The sequence below is a fragment of the Bos grunniens genome, chromosome 6, assembly GCF_055505025.1.
Source record: "Bos grunniens cultivar Pamir isolate PY7600 chromosome 6, Bosgru_T2T1.0, whole genome shotgun sequence".
Taxonomy (NCBI): Eukaryota; Metazoa; Chordata; class Mammalia; order Artiodactyla; family Bovidae; genus Bos; species Bos grunniens.
In genome coordinates this window covers 82900918-82926079 of record NC_141170.1, presented here as the reverse complement: position 1 = coordinate 82926079, position 25162 = coordinate 82900918, and the positions used below count along the sequence as shown (strand labels likewise).

General features: G+C 40.5%; 1 protein-coding gene across 13 annotated transcripts in view; it reads left to right on the top strand.

Annotated features, from left to right (window-relative positions):
* Positions 1-3212: 3212 nt before the first annotated feature.
* Positions 3213-25162, top strand: part of FAM13A (family with sequence similarity 13 member A) — a 447586-nt gene continuing 425636 nt past the window's right edge. For 5 of the 13 annotated variants that reach the window (XM_086406445.1, XM_086406444.1, XM_086406422.1 and 2 more), the window contains exon 1: positions 3213-3352. The gene's annotated coding sequence lies outside the window, so the exon portion shown is untranslated. The remainder of the gene's footprint in view (positions 3353-25162) is intronic. The other 8 variants (XM_086406435.1, XM_086406427.1, XM_086406417.1 and 5 more) reach the window with 4 other exon arrangements.

Genomic DNA, 25162 nt, shown 5'->3' with positions numbered 1-25162 from the left:
AATGTCCTATAGCCAGTTTTTCTAAAAATATCATACAGGACTAACATAGTAGAAATTCATATTATCAGGATGGAAGCTGCAAGTGCTCAAAGAAATTTCTGGTGGGAGCACTGGCTTCCCAGGGATGATATTTTCCTACGCCTTTTTTTTTTTTATTCCCACTTGACACCTCTCAATCAAACTACACAAGGACCTTGGCCTGTCATTCAAAACAAGAAAAAAAAGACCTAAACAGAATGTCACTGTCTAAGTGTTTAGAAGCAAGGTAAGACTTCTTAAAAGGCTGAAAGTATTTGATTATTTTCTGTGTTCTTTTTTCCTAAAGTCAATACAAAGAGTAATGATCAAGGGCTAAATATTCTTCTGGGCACTTCTACATATATCTCCACCTTGGGAAGTATTGTATAAAATTGCACATTTTTTCAGGGTTGGATACTTGAAATGGATGTTCAAAAAATGGATGTTCAAAAAGATATCATGGTAATTACCCAGGCTTAGAACCAAAGAATCCTGGGTTCAAATTTCAGCTTTAAAACTAAATTTCTTGGCCCAGTCACTTAATCATTTTAAGCTTCAGTGAGCTCACCTGTGAAATGGAGATAACAATACTTACTCTGCAATATTATGAGGATTAAATGACACAGGGAGAACAAATGTTAGGTCCTCTGGCTACTCCTTTGAGTTTTGTATTCTTTGCTTGAACTTTACCATTAGATTATAAAAAGGCTGGCATTTTGCCACTTTCTTCTATTTAGTAAACTTTTTAATAAATCTAGAAAAGCACTAAGACTGGTTTAAATATGACTATGACATACCTAAATTGTCACTTTAAGTATATTTCCCTTTTTGTTCAAAACATAAGGGTAACACTATTCCAATGTTTAGAGTTATCAGATCCTTAAGAATTAGTAAAAGATTTTGATTAGTTTAACTTTGTCACATCAAATATGATTTTTAAAATATAAAGTTAAATGCTAATTAAAATATTACCAATTCAAAAAAGGAGCAAAGGGGAGAAACAATTGGTAACTTTACATGAATATTTGAAACTTAGATATGATAAAAAAGATTCCATATGCAAATTAAGAGAGGTGATATAACTGACAAAATATTGGAATCTAGAAAAATAGGAAGAACACCTACAAACCAGTTACAAAAAGATGAATACAACACAGAGATTCATCAAACTGCACAAGCAAGCATCATGAACTTGTGAAAATATGCTCAACTCCACTAACAAATCTCTACCCCTCACAGCTGAGTGCTTTTGGAGGAGACCATCCAGATTTACAAAGGCTGAGTTAGGAGCTTTACATGCAAGAGTAGGAAGAGAGTGCTTCACCTGTATTAAAAAAAAAAAAAAATCTGCAAGTTGGAGAACCCTAGAGATGTGTGCATGAGAGGGAGGGAGAGAGAATCAGTGTGTGCGTGCATGCACCCAGAAACAGCACATGTTTGCATGTAAGGGAGGCAGAGGCACGGGGAGAAATCTTAAAAGAATCTGCAGAATGCCCACCAGCGTAGGTTCAAATAAGCCCTTGCCAGAGAGTGCAACACTCAGCAAAGTATGAACTTTCCAGATCCCCTCTGTTCCTACCTCTCCCTGGTCTTCATCCAGATTATCTGGCAGAAATAGAATCTTTTAGGGGTGTAGAAACAAAAAGCCAAATCACAACCCCCTTCTTTGTGTGGGTCTGTGAGGCTGATAAGGAGGGAACTTCCAGTTGTAAACAGAAAAATGATTACTCCATGAGACTGGGCATTTAAAATTTGTGTTGAGACTGCATTTGCAATTTGAATGAACTGTGCCTGCTGAATCGGGGAGGGTCCCCAAAGCTGAAACAGATGATGTCACTAATGATGACCTTGCCACCTGATGGAAAGCTTTGTGTGGACAGAAAATACTGGAAGTTCATGTGACTGAGCCCTGCTACCTGCTTGGCCCCTGAAAACAATTGCATTTGCAACTGCCACTAGTCCAGAGGCTCCAAATCTACCCCTGATTTTAGAAATCGGCAACATCAAACTTTGCATGGGTTGTGGAGGCAGGTGATTCCCAGGTGATTCCTCTTCCGCTTATCCAGACCCACTGCTGCTGCTGCTGCTGCTGCTAAGTCGCTTCAGTCTTGTCCGACTCTGTGCGACCCCATAGACAGCAGCCCACCAGGCTCCCCCATCCCTGGGATTCTCCAGGCAAGAACACTGGAGTGGGTTGCCATTTCCTTCTTCAATGCATGAAAGTGAAAAGTGAAAGTGAAGTTGCTCAGTCGTGTCCAACTCTTCGAGACCCCATTGACTGCAGCCCACCAGGCTCCTCCGTCCATGGGATTTTCCAGGCAAGAGTACTGGAGTGGGTTGCCATTGCCTTCTCCACCAGATGCACTGAGGTAGGCAGAATTCTAAGAGGGCCCTGGAGATTCCCTGCCTCTGATAAGCACATATCTTCCCTCAGTTATTCAGTCAAGCACAGCTGGGGGGGTGATTTTGTAATTAAAGTCCCAGGTCAGCTGACCTTAAAATAGAAAGATTATCTGAGTGGGCCAGACCTAATCACATAGTCCTTTAAAAGATAGTATTTTTTCCAGCTGGTACCAGAAGTCAAGGAGACACATTCTGTCTGGCCTAGGGGAAAACAAGCATCCCATTTGGCTGGTAGAGAGGAGGCCAAGTGGCAAGGAATTGGGACACCTTCGAGGGGCTGGGAGTCTCCTTGCCATCTGACTAGGAGAAGTAAAAACAGCAACTCAGCCCTACAGCCACAAGGAAATGAATTCTGCCAACAGCCAATGAGCTTGGCAGAGGACTCCTAAACTCAGGTGAGAATTGCAGCCTGGACCAACACCTTGATTTCAGGCAGGCAGGACCTGGAAGAGACTCCAGACATGCCGGACCTGTACTTCTGACAGTGGCGCAGTGGTGAAGAATCCACCTGCCAATGTAAGGGAGGCAAGATATGCTGGCTCGATCCCTGGGTCAAGAAGATCCCCTGGAGGAGGAAATGGCGCCCCACTCCAGAATTCTTGCCTGAAAAATTTCAAGGGTGGAAGAGCTTGGCGGGCTACAGTCCTGTAGGGCTGCAAAGAATCAGACGGGAATGAGTGACGGAGCACCAGCACAACAACAGAAATTGTTAAGATAACAAGTGTATACTGTTTTAAGTTTCTGAATCTCTGGTAACTTGTTACATAGCAATGGAAAACTGATACAACTCTCAATTAAGGATTTGAAATTGCCAAAGACCAGTTGCTAAGTCAAGAACTTGTTTCTATCTCTGCCACCCAAATCAAGACATAGGAAGCCTTCCATTCTGGAGTATCCATTTTCCTGAAACATCTGATGGGAGCTTTAATGGGTAAGTACCTGAGTCACTTTACCAATGAAGCGATCCTGGATGTTTTTAGTTGTGCTGGTTCTCTCTCCTGTGCTCTTCACCCTGACTCATCCTGCTCTGTGCACTTGGAGGCTGACCTGGACAGATGGGTACCTCAGCCCCTGTGCCATGCTGCTTCCCCACAACACCCATGTGCTGGCTGCAGACGGGTGGCAGGGAGAAGAGAGAGGAAGGCTGGGACATTTATTTCCCGGATTGGCCCCATGCGTTGTGTTATGCTTGACCAAGCCAGAACCCCTGCCGACAGACCTCTCCATTAGGTGACTCCTGGTTACTTCTCCTGCCTTTGACTTCTCAAGCCTAGGACTCATGTGCTGGGGGCCCCCACCCAGTCACTAGCCCCCTGGTCCTCCACTACTATTTAGTGATTGCCCTAAAACCTACCTATATTTGCACAAATCTCTTTGTAGAATTCTCTTCAGTTATGCTATTTTACAATGCCAACAGTTTCTTAACAGAATTTGACTGTTAGAGTACTCAAAGTGTCCATTTTTAAATGATAAAATGTGGGACTTAAGATACCTTTCTGTATCTTTTGGCTGGCTATGTCCAGCTGTGCCCCTTGACCTTAAAGTATTATTATCTTCTTATTCCCACCTCCCTGTTAGAATACTGCATAAAATTGGAAAACCATTTGTTGGTGTAAATAATGTAGATCCTATGAATATAAGATTTTCTTTACTGTATGATGTGTATGCTTTGTCACTCAGTTTGTGTCTGACTCTTTGTGACCCCAGCCTATAGCCCCCCAGGGTCCTCTGTCCATGGGGATTCTCCAGGCAAGAATACTGGAGTGGGTTGCCATGCCCTCCTCCAGGGGATCTTCCCAACCCTGGTCTTCCGTATTGCAGGTGGATTCTTTACAGTCTGAGCCACCAGGAAATGTCATTTTCAGTAAAGGAGAAGCCTCCTGGTGTGAAACAGGTACCAGAGTGTTACAAGATGCCTCAGATACCAGTGCGTGGCAGGGCTTTTAAGACAAAAGCTTATAAAATTAAAAAAAAAAGACAAAAGCTTAATGAAATGATCTGCCTCATCTTCCCCATTTGCAAAACAGGACAATTAGTATTATTTGTCCCCTACTCACAAATTAAATTAAATTTCATATACAAAAGATTATACTTTAGTAATTTTTTTTGTATTATTGCTATTAATAATAATAACTAAGGTGTATTGATGGTTGACTACATAATAGTCTTAATTCTAAGTTTCTTAGATACATTTCCTATTCAGTCAGTTCAGTCGCTCAATCGTGTCTGACTCTGTGACCCTATGGACTGCAGCATGCCAGGCCTCCCTGTCTATCACCAACTCCCGGAGTTTACTCAAACTCATGTCCATTGAGTCGTTGACGCCATCCAACCATCTCATCCTCTGTCATCCCCTTCTCCTCCTGCCTTCAATCTTTCCCAGCATCAGGGTCTTTTCAAATGAGTCAGCTCTTCGCATCAGGTGGCCAAAGTATTGGCGTTTCACCTTCAGCATCAATCCTTCCAATGAATATTCAGGACTGATTTCCTTTAGGATGGACAGGTTGGATCTCCTTGCAGTCCAAGGGACTCTCAAGAGTCTTCTCCAACACCACAGTTCAAAAGCATCAATTCTTCAGTGCTCAGCTTTCTTTATAGTCCAACTCCCACATCCATACTCGACTACTGGAAAAACCATAGCTTTGACTAGACCGACCTTTCTTGGCAATGTCTCTGCTTTTGAATATGTTGTCTAGGTTGGTCATAACTTTCCTTCCAAGGAGTAAGCATCTTTTAATGTCGTGGTTGCAGTTACCATCTCCAGTGATTTTGGAGCCCCCCAAAATAAAGTCTTTCACTGTTCCCATTGTTTTCCCATCTATTTGCCATGAAGTGATGGGACCAGATTCCATGACCTTAGTTTTCTGAATGTTGAGTTTTAAGCCAACTTTTTCACTCTCCTGTTTCCCTTTCATCAAAAGGCTCTTTAGTTCTTCTTCACTTTCTGCCATAAGGGTGATGTCATCTGCATATCTGAGGTTATTGATATTTCTCCCGGCAATCTTGATTCCAGCTTGTGCTTTATCCAGCCCAGCATTTCTCATGATGTACTCTGCATATAAGTTAAATAAGCAGGGTGACAATATACAGCCTTGACGTACTCCTTTCCTTATTTGGAATCAGTCTGTTGTTCCATGTCCAGTTCTAACTGTTGCTTCCTGACCTCCATACAGATTTCTCAAGAGGCAGGTCAGGTGGTCTGGTATTCCCATCTCTTGAAGAATTTCCCAGAGTTTATTGTGATCCACACAGTCAAAGGCTTTGGCATAGTCAATAAAGCAGAAGTAGACATTTCCTACTACTCTTCACAATAACTCTGTGATGGAAATATTATAGTCCTGCCCATTGTACATATGAATGATAAAATGAAATTTGTAGATGAAATGAAATGCAAAGAGATTCAGTGCATATAGCTAGTGGATGGTGACACCAAGATTCAAACCTACTCAAGCAGTGTTATTGACTTACATCTCACGAGTTCACTAAGGCTGCCTTACTGTACACAAAATGCTGATGACCAAAAGAAAAGGGGGGGGCAATATCAGGATGTTAGATACTACTTCAACAAAATCTAGGGGTTTTCTCAAGATCTATCTATTGGCCCTTACAAAGTTGTATTAACTCAGGCTTCCAAAGTGTTATGTAATGCCTCTCTCAAAGGAACAAACCTTCTCTAACCAGGGGAGGAGTATTAAGAAAACAGAACAATTACTTCTAGGAGAAAATGAAGTTTTCTCAAATGTATTTCCTCTAATTAGTGTGGAAATGGGAGGGAATTTTAAAAAGAAACATGTTTAGGTATCAAAATATCCATTCATACTCTATGTGAACCTCATATTCACAATCACAACACGTAACTATGCTAAGACTGCAAAAAACAGGAGAATGCTTACTGAAACTGTATAAAATTACATGCCCTTATCTGGAAAAAGAAAAAAAAAAGGATCCAGGTGTATGAAGTCATTATTTTATGTGCAATCTGAAGTACAGTTAACACAAATTGATTGAAAGTTATTTCTTGTCTCATAGCAAATGAGATTGCTTTCTACCCTCACAAGTGTTTTAATAATTATTAAGTTAAATTTTTATGAACTTTAGAAATGTAACTCAAAATATATGAACAAGCCTTGAGCATATTTTAAAATAATTGATACAGTTATTAGAAGGTATAAATTTTTAATTATAGTTGCCTTTGTGAAAAAAACAAGGCCCAGTACAACCTCATTTTTCCCTTGAAGGTGAAATCCTCATTTAAAGATACTAATTCTAATAACATTGGCCAAATGTACGGACTGAAACGTTTAAAGTAATTATGAATTTGTAAGTGATGTAATAATTTCATTTTGAGAAGATTTTTTTACTTAATCTTCTAAGGCTTTTGAACTTCCCTGGTGGCTCAGATGGTAAAGCGTCTGCCTACAATACAGGAGACCCAGGTTCAATCCCTGGGTCGGGAAGATCCTCTGGAGAAGGAAATGGCAACCCACTCCAGTACTCTTGCCTGGAAAATCCCATGGGTGGAGGAACCTGGTAGGCTACAGTCCATGGGGTCACAGTCGGACATGACTGAGTGACTTTACTTTCTTTTTTTCCCAAGGCGTTGGATGACTTGGAAGAAATATTCTCAATCTTTAAAAAGTGAAAACAAATCATTTCTCCTTCTGAGAACTTTCCAGGTCATTATAACCAGTTTTGCCTTTAACTGGGGGAATTTTTCTACAGTAGGTCAAATGTCAACCAGAATCTTAATCCAAGAACCTATTATAGACTTAAACAAAATGACATCAAAAGAGCCATTGTTTCATTCAGTAAACATAAATTAGATACCTCCACCAAGCACATGTGTGACATTGACAAACAGGTGTGTTGAAAATGTGAATTACCCACACTCTAATAGCTTCCCAGATATGTAAACCACGAAGCACAGCAGTATCAGAAAGTCCGCAGTGGAACTCTTATCAGTTACCACAGGAGCCCAGAAGGTGAAGCTCTGACTCCCTCTCTGGAGTTCAAGCCAGAAGTTAGAGGATGGGAACAGGAGAACACAGTGCGTAGTGTGTCACACTGTGCATTTGCACGCCTGTGTAGTTGTAGTAACTTGTACTGAAAATGAAAGTGAAGTCGCTCAGTTGTGTCTGACTCTTTGTGATCCCATGTCCATGGGATTCTCCAGGCCAGAATACTGGAGTGGGTTGCCATTTCCTTCTCCAGAGGACCTTCCCGACACAGGGATGGAACCCAAGTCTCCCACACTTCAGGCAGACTCTTTACTGTCTCAGCCACCATGGGCTTCCCTTGTGGTTCAGCTGGTGAAGAATCCACCTGCAATGCGGGAGACCTGGATTCGATCCCTGGGTTGGGAAGATCCCCTGGAGAAGGGAAAGGCTATTCATTCCAGTATTCTGGCCTGGTGAATTCCATGGACTGTATAGTCCATGGGGTTGCAAAGAGTCGGACATGACTGAACTTGTAATGTCACAAATTATTTGTCAGTGGATATATTATATCATAATACTGGTAAAGTTTAATGTATATTCTCACACATTCACACATTTATCAGTGAGCTGTGATCATTTTAAGTGGATAGTACCATGAAATGAGCCCCGAAGAATTGATGCTTTTGAACTGTGGTCTTGGAGAAGACTCTTGAGAGTCCCTTGGACTGCAAGGAGATCCAACCAGTCCATTCTGAAGGAGATCAGTCCTGGGATTTCTTTGGAAGGACTGATGCTAAAGCTGAAACTCCAGTACTTTGGCCACCTCATGCAAAGAGTTGACTCATTGGAAAAGACTCTGATGCTGGGAAGGGTTGGGGGCAGGAGGAGAACAATGGAGGATGAGACGGCTGGATGGCATCACCGACTCGATGGACATGAGTTTGGGTGAATTCCGGGAGTTGGTGATGGACAGGGAGGCCTGGCGTGCTGCAATTCATGGGGTTGCAAAGAGTCGGACACGACTGAGACTGAACTGAACTGAACTGAACCATGAAAAATAATTGAGTGAACACTTACAGATAGTATATTTACTATATAAAACATGTATTAGTAAGATATGAGGTAACATGTGGTGAGGTATGATGTGTAGAAATGAGCCCTCTTTATCCAAAACCCCTAAATCATTTTTGGAACCAGCAGTTGAGGGCAGCACATCATGACCTAATATAATGTTTTAGAGTATACTTTGTTATAGAAAAAAAATGTGAGGCCATTGTTTCCTTTCACCTTGACACTATTGAGTTCATGATCTCTGAAACATGAGCATGACAAAGAATACCATATGTCAGAGTAGGATTAAAAAGATCTACTGGCGTCCAGGGTTTGTTAACACAAAACTGTAAGTCACATGGCATTCTTGAGTGGAGATGACATGTGGGTCAAAACAGGTGAGAACTAGAATGTCAGTTGCTCATTGTATTCTCCTTGGGCCTCTGATGAAGTCCACCCTGAGGTGCTCAGACTGCCCCCCAGGACTTACAGCATGAGGGGGGGTGCCTCACGCAGCCATCAGGGTCCGGTATGTAAGGGTTTGAGGTGGACGCAGGGTAATGGCCGCCCACCTGTGGTAAGACCGCACTGGTGCCTCTAAGAAGTCAGTTCGGACCACCAGGCCCGTCACTGTCCACATCTTGCCTGTTGTGATGAACCTCAAAATGAAATGCCAAGAAGCAACAGAAGTCAATCAGAAATTATGCCATTAATCAAAAACTCTCTATCATGTCCTTCCATGTTAAAAGAAACGGTTATTTTCCAGCCTGGAACTCAAGGGTTAGAGGTTGCCCAGTTCTACCTCATAATGCTTATCTCATGTGTGAAGCCTGTCTTCATCACAGAGAAAGGCAGGTTAGCGTGGTCTGGGTTTTCTTTCTGTCTCTACTTCCACTCTTGGGATATTGGAGAGTCTTCAAAATGAAAATTCTCCCAGTTTAATGTAAAAGGGTCAGAGAGAAGCAAACCTCCTCTTTTCACTACTGGCTATTCCGTCTGCAGATTTCAGTTTCTCCTCCCATAGTATGAATAGGATTCAAATCTGAGTCCTCTGAGCCCACATCATTGCCTATAGTAGAAAATGGTATCTCAAAAATGTTAAGAATTTGTAGCTATCAGCCCCACTCCTCCTTCAATGCCCCTCCATCTGGGCACACAATCCTATATTCCTTTACGATGAGAGGGAGAGGCAGAAACTCAGTACTTTTTAGGATTTAGCATTGGATATCTCATACCATTGCTACTGAGATATCCATTAGTCAAGGACCAGACTCTAGGGAGAGAGGGAGCAAGAGAACATAAATCCCACTGAGAGGAGTGTCAATCACCTTGTAAGAAAAGCATGTGAGATTGAATAAACAGACTGATGCAACCATCTTTAGAGCATATAATCTTCAGTCTGTCACACCCTCTATCCGAGTAAGAAGGGCCCAGTCCTTAGAGATATAATGGCTGTTCTCTTCTTCTTCTCAGGGTAGGGAAAATAATTTTATTTATTCTCTTACAAGGATGGACAAAATGTTTCCTCTTAAATGAAAATTGCATTAAATATATTCATATCCAATTGGAAGTATATAAACTTGCTTCTGCCAAATGAATCCATCAGTGGGAATAATTAAACCAAGGTTCGTGTAGGAATTGGCAGAATTAGGAGGGAGATTGTGGACTCAAATTTCTGATTAGGTTGCTGTAGTCTGTAAGAAGTAAATATTTTATCTTCATCCTGTTTCCAGCACAGAGCTAACCCTGTTGGAATTTCCTAAATGATGAGAGCTTTAAAGGTGTCTTTTGTTCTGTAACTTAGGTGGGTTTTGGACCAAAACCTAAGGATGGGGGCTAGTTGCCGGGGAAACTAATCATGTGATTAGAGGTTCACTCAGAGAAGGATTCTTGCCTGGAGAATCCCATGGACAGAGAAGACTGCCAGGCTACAGTCCATGAGGTAGCTAAGAGTCAGACACAACTGAAGTGACAACTTAGCATGCACACACAGAGAAGGAAAGGCTTCCCATGAGAGTCCCATGGACAGCAAGGAATTCAAACCAGTCAATCCTAAAGGAAATCAACCCTGAATATTCATTGGAAGGACTTGTGCTGAAGCTGAAGCTCCAATACTTTGACCACCTGATGCGAAGAGCCAACTCATTAGAAAAGACCCTGATGCTGGGAAAGATTGAGGGCAGGAGAAGAAGTGGGTGACAGAGGACAAAGATGGTTGGATAGCAAAACCAACTCAATGGATATGAGTTTGAGCAAAGAGATAATGAAGGACAGGGAAGCCTCACATGCTGCAGTCCATGGGGTTGCAAAGAGTCAGACACGACTTAGCAAATGAACAACAGAGAAGAGGGGCTGGAAGCTAGTTCAATCACCAACGGCCAGTGATTTAATCATGTCTATGTAATGCTGCTACTGCTAAGTCACTTCAGTCGTGTCCAACTCTGTGCAACCCCATAGACAGCAGCCCACCAGGCTTCCCTGTCCCTGGGATTCTCCAGGCAAGAACACTGGAGTGGGCTGCCATTTCCTTCTCCAATGCATGAAAGTGAAAAGTGAAAGTGAAGTCACTCAGTCATGTCCAACTCTTAGCGACCCCATGGACTGCAGCCTACCAGGCTCCTCCATCCATGGGATCTTCCAGGCAAGAGTACTGGAGTGGGGTGCCATTGCCTTCTCTGGTCTATGTAATGAAGCCTCCAGAAAATCCAGAAAGGATGGGAATCAAAGAGCTTCCAGGTTGGTAACATATGAAGTTTCAAGGAGATTGGTGAAATGGAATGCACATGGGAGCTTTGTGCCCTTCCGCATTGCCTTGCCTTACGTATCTCTTCCATTTGGCTATTCCTGAGTTGTATCTTTTTATGATAAACCAGTAATCTAGTAAGTAAAATGTTTCTCTGAGTTCTGTGAGCTGCTCTAGCAAATTAATCAAGCTCAAGGAGGTGGACATTGGAACCTCTGACCTATAGCTTGTTGGTCAGAAAGACAGGTGGCAGCCTGGACTTGGACTGTCTCCAGGTAGAGAGTGTCAGAATTGAGTTGAATTGTAGGTCACCAGAACTGTTTGGTAATTTGAGGAAACATCCCCCACCCCTGATACACATACACACTAAAATTGGATGATGAATCTTTGAGAACAATTTAGAACCAAAGAGTACTTTACTTGTTATAATATCAGTAACTAGTAGCTTTATATCCATCATGAAAATATGTCCAAAAAGTACATAATAAAGAATGCTTTATAAAGCATTTTAAAAATAATTTTTATATTTTTTATAATAAAGGTAACACAATATTGTAAATCAACTATACTTCAATTTACAAAAAGAATGCAGTAGGTAAAAGTTTATTAGAAAAAATACTCAGCAGTTTATTGGAAAGTTAAGTCTCTTGCAACAACTTCCCTGTAGGGACAGAAAAACAGCATGGATAATTTGGCTAAAACACCCTTTGAATCCCAAACTCAAAAAAAGAGCAATTAATTTAAAACATTTGTACCACATAATGATCTAAGACTTGGTTATTAGTAAGAATGGAATAGCATTTCATTTTCCTATTAATAAATACAGAGTACAGAGTAAATTAACAAAAGAGTTGTAGACTATGGACTTGAGTAAATCATTCTAAGGGAGGAAAAAGAATTTTTCCACTATCTGTCTGAGTTCTTACCTGAGACCTCTTTAGTAAAACATAGATTAATAAGAAAAAAGCAAGCAGGTTATTAGCGTGTATACTTCATGAATACATGGGAGAAACCCAGGAAAAAAAAAAAGTGCATCTCTCTGAGGTAGGTTAGAATTCGGGCTTACATATCATCATAGGGAAAAGGGAAAGGGAAATAGACCTTTTGGGGCAGGGTAAATGATTTTTAGGAAAAGTGAATGGTCCCTTAGAAGAATAGATTGAAGTTATGGTAGTTAGTGACAAAGTTTGTCTGGGTGTCTGCTGTAATGTAACTCCTCAGAAGAGGATTTATGACAATTTAGTTTCTTTTGGAGGATCTGTCTTTTGGAGGAGGGTAGTTCAGAGAGAGTGTGTCTGTACAGTTGCCATTTCTCAAGTATCTACAGTTCAAAATAACCAGTATACTAAAGGGCACATTCTGAGGTGGTGCGCTACTCTTTATTATCAAGAATTTCTAGTAAAATAATTGATACAAGTACCTGCCTTCTAGGTGTTTGAAGTCCCTGAAGTAGGTGTTTGTTTTTTTTTTTCTTATACATTTCTGAAATCTGTTAAATACTTTAGGTTTTCTACATTTAATCACCTATATTTCCTCTCTTGCAAGAAATTTTCGGTTAAGCAACGATAATTTCAGTCAAACCTTTGTCTAACATACTGCATTTTGAACAGACATGGTCTAAAGAGAGAACTGGTCAAACTTGAGAGCAGGGAAGCAAAAAGAAAATCTTGGTGGATGGATCCTCAGTTCTGTGCCCTGAAAGAGAAAATGTAGCTAAGTTTCCAAGGTCCTGTCTGGATTTTGAGACCTTGATAAAAAGCCTTTTCCCTCTCTATGGACTGGGGGAGACTCCTCCTGCAGAAAAGAGAGAGCCGCCCTACCCCGTGCTTGAGACTCCAGAGTTAGCTCAGACCAAGGTGTGAAAGCTTGGAGTGCCTGAGAAAAACCAAGCTGTGACTGCCCTCTGCTGGACAGGCCTAGATGACCAACCTCTCTGAGACTGCATAGGACTAGATGCCAGCTCCCCTTCACTCTCCCTCCTGCCTACTAAGCTCATCACTACTCTCGCTAGGCTACTTGCTACAGCCTCTATGCCACCATGCTGGCCCTTTCTTCTCCTGAGATGTGTACTGTGGCTTCTTAGGTAGTGCTAAGTATGCACTGCATTTTTACTTTGCCCAATTTTTAAGCAAGGTGACATTCTGCCACAAGTCTGAGATACCATTCTCTCCTCAGTTCCACCCAAAACTCCAACGTACTTTATCTCTAGGATGTAATGGAATACCAGCAAATGTGACTACTTTGCAATTCACTAATTTCTCTTTACATTTGCCGAGTTCCCTTCTATGTAACAGATGGCTATGGGCTAGTGATCTTAAAATTGACTGAGAGGAACAGAGAATAAGAATAGAGAACCACTGAGTTAGAAAAAGAGAGCTGAGTTCCAATACTAACTTTATCACTCCAGGCCTCATTTATCTCTGTATGGAAAAAGATAAACTATATCACTATTCCGAATTTAAGGTCCTTAAGAGTTTAAAATGTAATCACAAATATCTGGGAAATACAAACAACCTATGCATATGTTAGCCAAAACATCACATTTCTAAAGACATAATTATATAATTATTAGTTAAAATATATAATTTAATAATTATTACTTTCAGTTCAGTCGCTCAGTCATGTCTGACTCGGTGATCCCGTGGACTACAGCACACCAGTCTTCCCTGTCCATCACCAACTCGCGGAGCTCGCTCAAATTCATGTCCATCAAGTCGGTGATGTCATTCAACCATCTCATCCTCTGTCGTCCCCTTCTCCTCCTGCCTTCAATCTTTCTCAGCATCAGGGTCTTTTCAAATGAGTCAGTTCTTCCCATCAGGTGGCCAAAGTATTGGTTTCAGCTTCACCATCAGTCCTTCCAATGAATATTCAGGACTGATTTCCTTAGGATTGACTGGTTTGATCTCCTTGCAATCCAAGGCACCCTCAAGAGTCTTCTCCAACACCACAGTTCAAAAGCATCAATTCTTTGGCACTCAGCTTTCTCTATAGTCCAACTCTCACATCCATACATGGCTACTGGAAAAACCATAGCTTTGACTTGATGGACCTTTGTCAGCAAAGTAATGTCTCTGCTTTTTAATATGCTGTCTATGTTTGTCATAGCTTTTCTTCCAAGGAGTAAGCATCTTTTAATTTCATGGCTGCAGTCACCATCTGCAGTGATCTTGGAGCCCCCAAAAATAAAGTCTGTCGCTGTTTCCATTGTTTCCCCATCTATTTGCCATGAAGTGATGGGACCGGATGCCATGATCTTAGTTTTCTGAATGTTGAATTTTAAGCCAACTTTTTCAGTCTCCTGTTTCCCTTTCATCAAGAGTCTCTTTAGTTCTTCTTCGCTTTCTGCCATAAGGGTGGTGTCATTTGCATATCTGAGGTTATTGATATTTCTCCCAGCAATCTTGATTCCAGCTTGTGCTTCATCCATCCCGGAATTTCACATAATGTACTCTGCATATAAGTTAAATGAGCAGGGTGACAGTATACAGCCTTGACATACTCCTTTCCCAATTGGAACCAGTCTGTTTTTCCATGTCCAGTTCTAACTGTTGCTTATTGACCTGAGAAATTGCAGATTTCTCAGGAGGCAGGTAAGGTGGTCTGGGTTTTGTTGTTGTTGTTATTATTACTTTGGCACTAGACTGATTATTACTTTGGCTCTAGACTAATGCATTTGGTTATTTTTGCTTTAATTTGTAAATTATCTACATAATACAAAAATCTTGGGACCACATCCTTCTGTGGATTTAAATGACTTTATCATTTAATCCAGAATTTATCTGATACATCACCCTCGTCCGTATAACTATCAGGTACCTCCTTAATCATTTTTCCCATAGTTACTTCTGAGAATACCTGGCTGCTAAGTCGCTTCAGTCATGTCCAACTCTGTACGACCCCATAGACGGCAGCCCACCAGGCTCCCCCATCCCTGGGATTCTCCAGGCAAGAACACTGAAGTGGGCTGCCATTTCCTTCTCCAATGCATGAAAGTAAAAAGTGAAAATGAAGTCGCTCAGTCATGTCCAACTCTTAGCGACCCCATGGACTGCAGCCTACCAGGCTCCTCCGTCCATGGGATTTTCCAGGCAAGAGTACTGGAGTGGGGTGCCATTGCCTTCTCCGGAGAATACCTGGAGAGTTATACAAATACCCACAAACCAGTGAACTCCTGTTTGCCCTCCTACCAACTCGATGATAACTCCACTCTGCAAATCCGAGATCGTAAGCACCACCACCTGGGTTGCAGACACTGTCTAGGGAGGTCCGCCAGGCCCATGAGGTTGTCTGCTTGACTTTCAGTGCTACAGGACTCTTGAGTTGCTGATAAGCTTGTACACCCTGTAGTTTTTGTTACACTGAGGTTAAGCCAGATTCAGCACAGAATGAAGCAGAATGGCTTCTCCCCATAAAGCCCAGATAAAGCCATGGGCCCTAGCCAAGTTGAAAGCTAAAGAACACATGCTGTCAACCACTGTCTTACAATCTCTGAAGCCCCACCCAACCCTTCTTCATTCTCCTCGACAGGAAAAAGAGGGGAAAGCATTCTCCTGTCCAGACTCTGTTCCCCCACGCTTGAGTTAATCCACTGGAACATCAGAGCTCTTGGTGAAACAGATTAATTCAAGGGAGTCAGTGGAGGAAAAGTAATAAAAAAAGATCTTAGTGGTGATAAAATTTGAGAACTCTGAGCTGGGTGACGCTTAAGCCCCCATTCAGTACTCTTGATGGTATAGCCCTCCTGGCATCACCTTGTCTCACCAGGAATGTGGGAGTTTTCTTGATTGGCTTTCTTGGAATACTTTGTCTCTGTTATTGTTGTTGTTCAGTCACTAGGTCGTGTCCAACTCTTTGTGACCCCATGGACTGTAGCATGCCAGGCTTCCCTGTCCTTCACTATCTCTTGGCGTTTGTTCACACTTACGTCCATTGAGTCAGTGATGCCATTTCTACTGCTCTGACCTGCCACCAATTCCACACTTGTTCTTCATTCTCTTTTTTCCTAACATGCATTACACATCTTGTCTAAGCAGTACAATTTCTATTGTTTGTAGTGAATTTATTTTTCCTACTTAGATGTCACCAGAGAATAATTTGATATTAATGAGCTTCTTTATATATTATAAAGGAGACAATATCCTCAAATTTGAGTACTTAGATGCTTTAGAGATATCACCTATTTTGTGATATCATGTAATATATGTGACAGATCATTCTAATACCATTTAGAGAACAAAGAATATGGACTATTTTATTTGTTGCCAATAAAATGGCAAAACAAAGATTTAAAACCAGTTCAGTCTTCAAATCCATTCTCTTAAATCTCTTCTCAGAAAAGCTAAGAAAAAAGGAAGCAAAAAAAGCTTTTGCAATCAAAATAAATTTCACATATCCATGCACTAAAGCTTATTAACTCTTCTCTAAGGGAATCTCTCAGACTCTGAATCAGAGCCTAGAATATTCACTCTAATCCCAATCCCGTTTCTAAATTATCTGTTTTCTAAATCTATGTCAGATAGAAAACAGCCTGTTGACAGCTGTGAGAGGAATAAATGATGTAATTATCAGATTCAGAGAAAAGAGGAGACAGGAAAGTTATAAAACTTAGTCTCACAAACTGAAAAATTCCCAGAAGGGTAGGCCTGCTTAGAGGCACACAGCGGTACATTCTAATATCAGATGAGTGCAATCGTTGGTGTTCATCAATTCTGAGGCCATTTTGTCACCCTTATACCCTACTTACAATAACTCCATTAAATTTTCCAAAAGACATGAATCAGCAGCTTCAAGTTCTCATTTATACACCTTTTTTCAAAACTTAAAGATAACTTTATGCATTGAGTATTCTAGAACCACTGTTGGAAAACAATTGATTTTATCCAACATGAAAGTTGAATTTTTAAGAGTTATATAAATCTGTTTTTGTAAAGCTCAAGAAGAAGCAAAGTAAAACACTGTTTTGTTTAAAGTGAAAAGAGAAAGTGAAGTCACTCAGTCATGTCCGACTCTTTGTGACCCCATGGACTGGGGTCTACCAGGCTCCTCCATGCATGGGATTCTCCAGGCAAGAATACTGGAGTGGGTTGCCATTTCCTTCTCCAGGGGATCTTCCTGACCCAGGGATTGAACCCAGGTCTCCCTCATTGAAAGCAGACGCTTTTAATCTCTGAGCCACCAGTTTTGTTTAAAAATATATGATAAAATAATTTTTTAAGCCATACATTATAAAAACAAAACTTTTATACACAAAGGAATAATGGTCCTAAAATTTGAGACAGTGATTTCCTCCAAGAGGAGACAGGGAGATGAAATAAGCAAGTAACCCAATTCAAAAATGGACAAAGGCAAAACCAATACAATATTGTAAAGTTAAAAAATAAAATTAAAAAAATGAATAATGCCAAAAAAATAAATAAATAAATGAAAAAAAATGGACAAAGGATTTGAATACACATTTATCCAAAGAAACTATCAATAAACCAATAAGGACATGAAAAGATTCTCAACGTCATTCTTTACTCATTAGGAAAATGTGTATGAAAACCACAGACACCATTTCTCACCCACTAAGGTGGGTATACAAAAAAGACAAGCAGTAACAAAGGTTGCCAAAGATGTGCAGAAACTGGCACTCACGCATGGCTGGTGAGAATGTAAAATGATAATTATATTGGAAAACAGATTATCATTTCCTAAAAAACATTAAACAAACTTACCATGCGACCTTGCAATTCCAGTCTTTCACATCTACCTAAGAGAAATGGGTAAATTCTAGGATACATAAAATATCTCAATAAAACTTTTTTTTAAGAGCATAACAGATTTCAACTTTTTCCTCTAACATTTTAGTAGGCTACCCACATATTCAAAGCCCCTGTGAAATTGTTCTTAATTGAAGCAACACATGACTGTGCTGTTAGGCTCCTTCTAGTTTGCATAACTGACAGGTGGAAAGGAGAGGCTTAATTACCCGCAAATTACTCTCATTATCATTCCTTCCAATTTAAACAGCCAAAGTGCGGTTGTGAGTAATGTCACTAAAAATGTGCCAGTTTGCACTCCTGAAAACAACAGGAAAAATACTGATGACTGGCGACCTTTGAGTCACTGGCCCTGGTAACATGGGCACAGTCAGCTTTGCCTCTGCCTTGGATCAGCCAGAATATGTCACATGTTTTACCTTAAAGTCAAAGAAAAGGAGTTGATAGTAACTCTTATTTAAAAGAAAATGATCAACTTTTGATTCACCTTTAAAATTATATATGTAGATGATTATCTACAGGGCAAAATAGAAAAGCAGATGAACATGAACATAGCTGAAATGCATCAAATCCAAAAAGGAAAAAGAAGATTCACTTGGAGACATACGTGCTGTTCCTCTGAGAAACTATTCCTTTGGTTCTTCACATAGGACTTGACAAGGTTCAACATGGCCTCTCATCCATATTTCTCTGGAGACTCAGGTGACTGTTTCTGTGATGGTTGTTTTGAATGGACACATATTCTAAATTTATGTCTAGTGTATTATTGCTCTATGGAGTTTATGGTGGTTGTTTTTTTAATGTAACTGTTCTGAAAGCCTTTTAGAAGACCTAGGATGAACTTAATGGCTTTGTTTATGCTGTTTTGGAGAGCAGGTTCTTTCTGCCCTGCAAAATGAAAAAGTTATTTGGGGAAACACAACCAGACTGGCATATTTTTTCTCAGATCTGTGGTAATGTTACCATGAGGCTAGAACTGTCAGACCAAGACTGCAAAGCCATCGAGAGTGCCATTAGCACTGAAATGCACACAGCCTAATTTTCTATTACTGGCGATGCAAAAGGAAAACACCGCAGAGCAACAAGAGAATAACATGAATTATTTCCCTTTTTATTCATCACTTTATATTCAACCAGACAGAAAGGTAAAGAGCAATGGAGAGTTCTCCATTTGCTAACAAAGCAATTTAGATTCATTAAACATCATTGGCCACCTTAGAGGAAGTATCCTGGACTTAGACATTGTTCAAGGACTTCCCTTTTTTATGGAATATCTTCCTCTTCAATCTTCTCCTGATAAAATTCATTACTTGAGTTTGGAATGGAGAAAGGACATTACTGGGAAAAATGAGGAAAATCTGAATAAAATCCGTCATTTAGTGAATAGTATTGGATCAGTGTTAATTTACTACTTTTGCTTATTGTGCCAAGAGTATGTAAGATGTTCACCGGAGGAACAACTGGGTGAGGAGTACACAGGAATACTCCTTTGCAACTGTTCTGTAAACCCAAATATATTTCACAACAAAACCACTCGAGAAAACAGAGAGTTACTAAACGTAGAACAACAAAATTCTACTCTTCCTGTGAGAAATGGGTCAGACAGCTTCCCCATGATGTCTGTTTTTATCCGCTACCAGTGAGAAGTGAAACTATTACATACTCTGATGGCCTTTTGTTTGTTTACAGCACATACCACATTCTAACATTTATAATTGATGTCCATGTTTAATCTCCCCTGTTAAGAAAGCAGAAAGGGTTAGGACCCCAAAAAATGTGAGTTTAAATTCTAGTTTATCAACCTTGGGTGAATGACTTAGCCTCCCTAAGTCTCAGTTTCTTCATCTAAAGAAGTGAGATTAACCAGTTAACTATAGATTCGATGATCTTACATGCATAAAGATCTTTGGGAAAAGCCAAGCACCTCACAGAAGCTCAAAATATGTATTTATGTGTTGATCCCATTACCCTTATTATTAGACTATGTTTCTTGGTATCAGGGACATTTTCATCACAGTTCACAGTGACTTGAAATATGGATGCTCAGAAATGGGTTAGTGAATTGAAGTGGTTCCAGAATATGTTTTTTTCAGATTGATGTGTATGTCAAACATTCCCATTTAACTCTCTATTCCAGTAATTTATTTCTCTAAATTATTATTTCACTTGTTACAATATTCTCAATTCTCAAAAGTATACATGTATATTCAATTATATCTAGCCCAAACCATTAAAATTTCACATGAAACTATTATAGGAGAAAAGGGTTGTTTTTTTTTTTCCCCATATTCAGTTATTGAGTAAACCTTAAATGTTCCCCTTTTCTATTTCTCTCTCTGGAGCAAGAATTTACCTCTCACTACAACTCAGTAACCCGTGGGCTTTACATTCTTGGGCTTGTCAGTGCCTGTTTCAGGGGACCCTGCTCAAAATCTGCAGTGCTTGCTCTGGTTTGTTAATATCTTCATTTCCAGTCACAAAGCAGACTCTATATATTCTAACCCTACTCATACCTATGTGTTTTGGGACTTATCAAAACTGAAGAGAGCTGGAGTAAAATAACATGACATTTTCACTTACTTTTTATATGAATATTCTGAAAACATTTATTAGCATAAATCTAATTGTTTTCTCATTCACTCATCCATTCTCTTTGACAAAGGGTGATTGATTATTTAGTACCTACCAGCCACTAAACAAAATACTGAAAATATGAAAAAAAAAAAACCCAGTTCCTACCCTAAATAAGTTCGTGTCCTCTAGACAGACAAACTTGTAAACAGCTCATTAAAATGCAATGTGGACTGTGCAATAAAAGGACGTTATGGAACATTATGGGATCATAAAAGAACATTTCAGTCTGGGGAGAAGAGGCGCATCATGACTCCAAAGCATAGTTCTCAGCCAGAGCTGCCATGGAAATTATCTGGGCAGCTTTAAAAAATACTGATTCCTGGGAGCCACTTACATACATTCAATTATGATCGGCCTGGGGTGTTTTCTTAGGGAATAGGATTTTTTCACCCTCTACTGTTCTAAAGAACGAGAAGAATCTAGCCAGGCTGAGGACTGGGTAAGTGAAGAAGGGCATGGAGAAAGGGTATGTCAAACAGACAGCAGCATGAGCAAAGCCACTGAGGCAAGGAAGAGGAAACTGACAAGCATTCCAGTTTTGTGAATGGGCAGTGTTGTAAGTAGGCTTTCGATGTTCTGAGAGCAGAGGTAGGAAGTGAAATGAGAGGTGAGCAAGGAAGCCACGTGCTGCATCAGGATAACAGATTTGGAGCAAAGAAATCCCATGGTCAGATTTACATTGTAGATCGCTTCCTCTGCTAGCTGAGTAGAGGGGGGGCGGGATTTTATTGGGTTGGCCAAAATAATCGCTCAGGTTTCTTTGTATGATGTTATGGAAAAACTGGAACAAACTTCTTGGCCAGCCCAATAGATAGCCACGACTGGAGGCAGGCAGAATGAATCAGGATGTCCAAATGAGACACGAAGGCCAGAGTCTTGCAACGGCATTAGGAAGAGATTCCTAAGAACTGTTTGGAAAGTCATATTAGCTGGCCTTAGATATTGCTGGGGTGTGGTGAAAGGGGTGAAAGGAGAAATCTGGTGAACGGGTGAATAGAGATTACTTCCTACTGAGACAAGTTAGTGATGGCAGTAGGTTTAAGAGGAAATGTGATCTGCTCAGCTTGGAACACAGTGCATTTGAGACATCTGTGGAGCTTTGAGATGGAGATATTGTACTAGGCCACCTGGTCCAGGTTTCAGGATGGATGAGAACATGGATTTGGACTCATTCAAGGTTGCTTTTGCTTTGCCTGGATCCTGAAGCAGCAAATAAGCAATGTAAAGATAGGGATGTGACAGGCTGACATAGTTCCTCATTGTCTCTCTTTTATCTTAAGGAGACATATTGCAAATGCAGTGTCTTGGCAGTGTATGTGAACAATTTTTCCACCGAGACAAAAGAATTACAGATCTATGGGCTTTCCTGACTTTTATATCCTCAGCCATGTCCGCACCCAGCAACTCATGGTAACATTTGAAGCTCCGGTTCTGCTGTTCCACAGACCATATTACACAAGCCTACTATCTGGGTTCTGAGGCTTGAAATTCTTGCCTTATTAGTACCAGATAAGATGCCTTATCTACCCAAGTCAGTCTGGTCACATATATCTTGTAGGTTCTTTTAGTTATATCTCAATAGGCAATGATATTTGGAGGAGTGTGAATAAGGGCTAAGCCTCCCTGTGACTTCAATACCAGGTTATAAAGAAAGCAAGTTGCAGACCAAATTCTGCCATAAACACAGATATTTATTAGTGTTCCACTCTCTACTCTAGTAACAAACCACCCTAAAACTTAATAGAGTATGTTAATAAAAAAATTGATCAGTCCATCTAAGAAAGAAATGGAAAATTTTCTTCAGGCCAAATTTGAGGATTATAACTCAGGACGAGCACCTCAGAAAGCTCTGAGAACTCTTCCACCCTTGAGAAGTCAAGGCACAGTTGTATAACTTTTTTGAGACAGAGAGCTGTACATTAGATGACGTATGATTGACAGTTTACATAATCCAGATCTAGGCTCCATGTGACCCCTTATGAGATGAAGAAGGAATGGCATCTTTAAGGAATTGCCTTGTTGATGCTAGGGGAATGTTGCTTCTTATGGTTGAGCAGGTATTTCTGCTGTTGGGAAAGGATACACAGTGCAGAATGTAGGGAGAGGGAAGGCCAAAGGGCAGAGAAAATTTTTGTTTTAATTTTTTTTGTCTTCCCATAAAATAAAAATTTTGTTTCAAAGCTGAAATAACAATCTTACTATTAATATCTCACAGTTCGGATGTATAACTGATCTCAGCTGGGTGATTTTTTTTCCCTGGGATCTCTCAGTTGTCATGTCTGCTGGAGCACAGACAGATTGAATATCCATGATGGCTACTCACACGGCTGGTTTGAAAGCTGGCTTTGGTTGGGAGCTCAGTTGGAGCCACAACACCTGTGTGTGTCCTCTTTTTTGTGGCCTGGCTTCTTCCCACCACACGGCATCTGGAAGCAGGGCAGTTAAGGGCCATACCCAGAACTGGCAGAGTCATTCCTGCTGTGCTCTATCACCAACCATTCCAGCAGCCACAGGAATAGTCCATATTCAGTGGGATAGAGAAACAGGTGCCTATAGCTTGACGGGAGAGTGACAAGGTCACATTGTAGAAGATCAGTCTGTGAGAATACAATCTGCCACAGTTAGCAAACTGGCACAATGCAGCCATGCAACCCGTTCTTTAAGAAAGATGAAGCCTCAGCTTTTCATCCTTTTTGTTGCTCCAAAAATATTTTTCATAAAAAGCTTCACCTGAGGCAAGTGTAATACCATTCCAGAAATAGGGTTTGGCTGACTGCGTTTTTTGTGGTTGGCGGTGGTGGCATATACATGGCATCAAGGAATATGGACTCCTTGAGGCCCATGGAACACCTCAGGGATTAAGCTCAGGACACCATTCCAAAGTTAACAGGGCTTATTAAAGTCATGCACTCTGTGTATTCAAGGTTGGTGAATGCCTAAAATATTCAGCACACGTATTCCCAGGTGGGTCAGTGGTAAAGAATCCACCTGCCAATGCAGGAGATGCAGGAGACATGGGTTTGATCCTTGAGTCAGGAAGATCCCCTAGAGCAGGAACTGCCAACCCATTCCCATATTCTTGCCTGGAAGATTCCATGGACAGAAGAGCCTGGCAGGCTACAGTCCATGGGGTTGCACAGAGTCGGACACAATTGAGTGAGCTTGCACACATACACTTCCCCACTATCAGTGATATTGTGAGATCAATGAGTATTTTTAGGCAATATGTGAAATGATCATCAGGCACTGGGGAACTGCTGCATTTGTCTACACAGGAGTTTCTGGGAATAGGTTTGTTCCTCACCCAGCACTGATTGCTAGAGACCATTGGATATGAAAGTCTGAGCCTTTGCAGAGACCTCAGGGTTGGAGATTTTAATTTAGAAAGTATTGGATATAAAGTTTTAAGCCATTTTTAAACTATTAAAAAAAATATGAGGTTGGATGAAATCCCCCAGGAAGGGTGAGTACAATGAGAAAAGCAGTGATTCTTGGTCAGTCTCTGTGTCTTCTTAAATTTCTTTCATCAATGTCTCATAGTTTTCAGTGTAGAGACTTTCATCTCCCTGGTTAAATTTATTACTGTTTTATTATTTTTGTTGCAGTTGTAAAAGGGACTGTTTCCTCAATTTTCTTCCTGATGCTCTGTTATTAGTGTATCAAATCACAACAGCTTTTTGTGTATTGATTCTGAAATTTTACTGAATTTGTTTATTAGTTCTAACATTTTGAGTGGGACTTTTTTAGATTTTCAATATATACTTTCATGTCCTCTCTAAATAGTATAACACTTCTTCCTTTCAAATTTGGATGCCTTTTTTTTCCCCCCTAATTGCTCTGACTGGGACTTCCATACTATGTTGAATAAAAGTGCAAGAGTAGGCATCCTTGTCTTGTCCCTAATCTTAAAGGGAATGGCTTCAGCTTTTCACCATTGAGTACGAAGTTAGCTGTGAACGTGTCTTCTATGGGGGCTTCCCTTGTAGCTCAGTTGTTAAAGAATCTGCCTGCAGTGCAGGAGACCAGGGTTTGATCCCTGGGTTGGGAAAATCCCCTGCAGAAGGAAATGGCAACCCACTCCAGTATCCTTGCCTGGAAAATCTCATGGACAGAGGAGCCTGGTGGACTGCAGTCCAAGGCATCCTTGTTTTGTCCCTAATTTTAAAGGGAATGGTTTCAACTTTTCACCATTGAGTACGAAGTTAGCTGTAAACTTGTCTTCTATGGTCTTTATTATGTTAAGATATGTTCCCTATTTACCACTTTGTTGAGAGTTTCATCATAATTGAATGTTGAATCTTGTAAAATGATTCTTCTGCATATATTAATATGATTAAATGATTTCTGTCCTTCATTTTGTTAATGTGATGTATCATCATTATTGATTTGCATATGCTAAACCATCTTTGCATCCCTGAAATAAATTCCATTTGAACATGGTATGTAATCATTTTAACGTATTGTTGAATTTGGTTTGCTAATATTTTTTGAGGATTTTTGCATTTATGTTCATCAGGGATATTGGCCTGTAGTTTTCTGTTCTTGTGGTGTCCTTGTCTGTTCTTGGTGTCAGGGTAATATTGGCCTCATAAGTGAGTTTGGAGGTGTTTCTT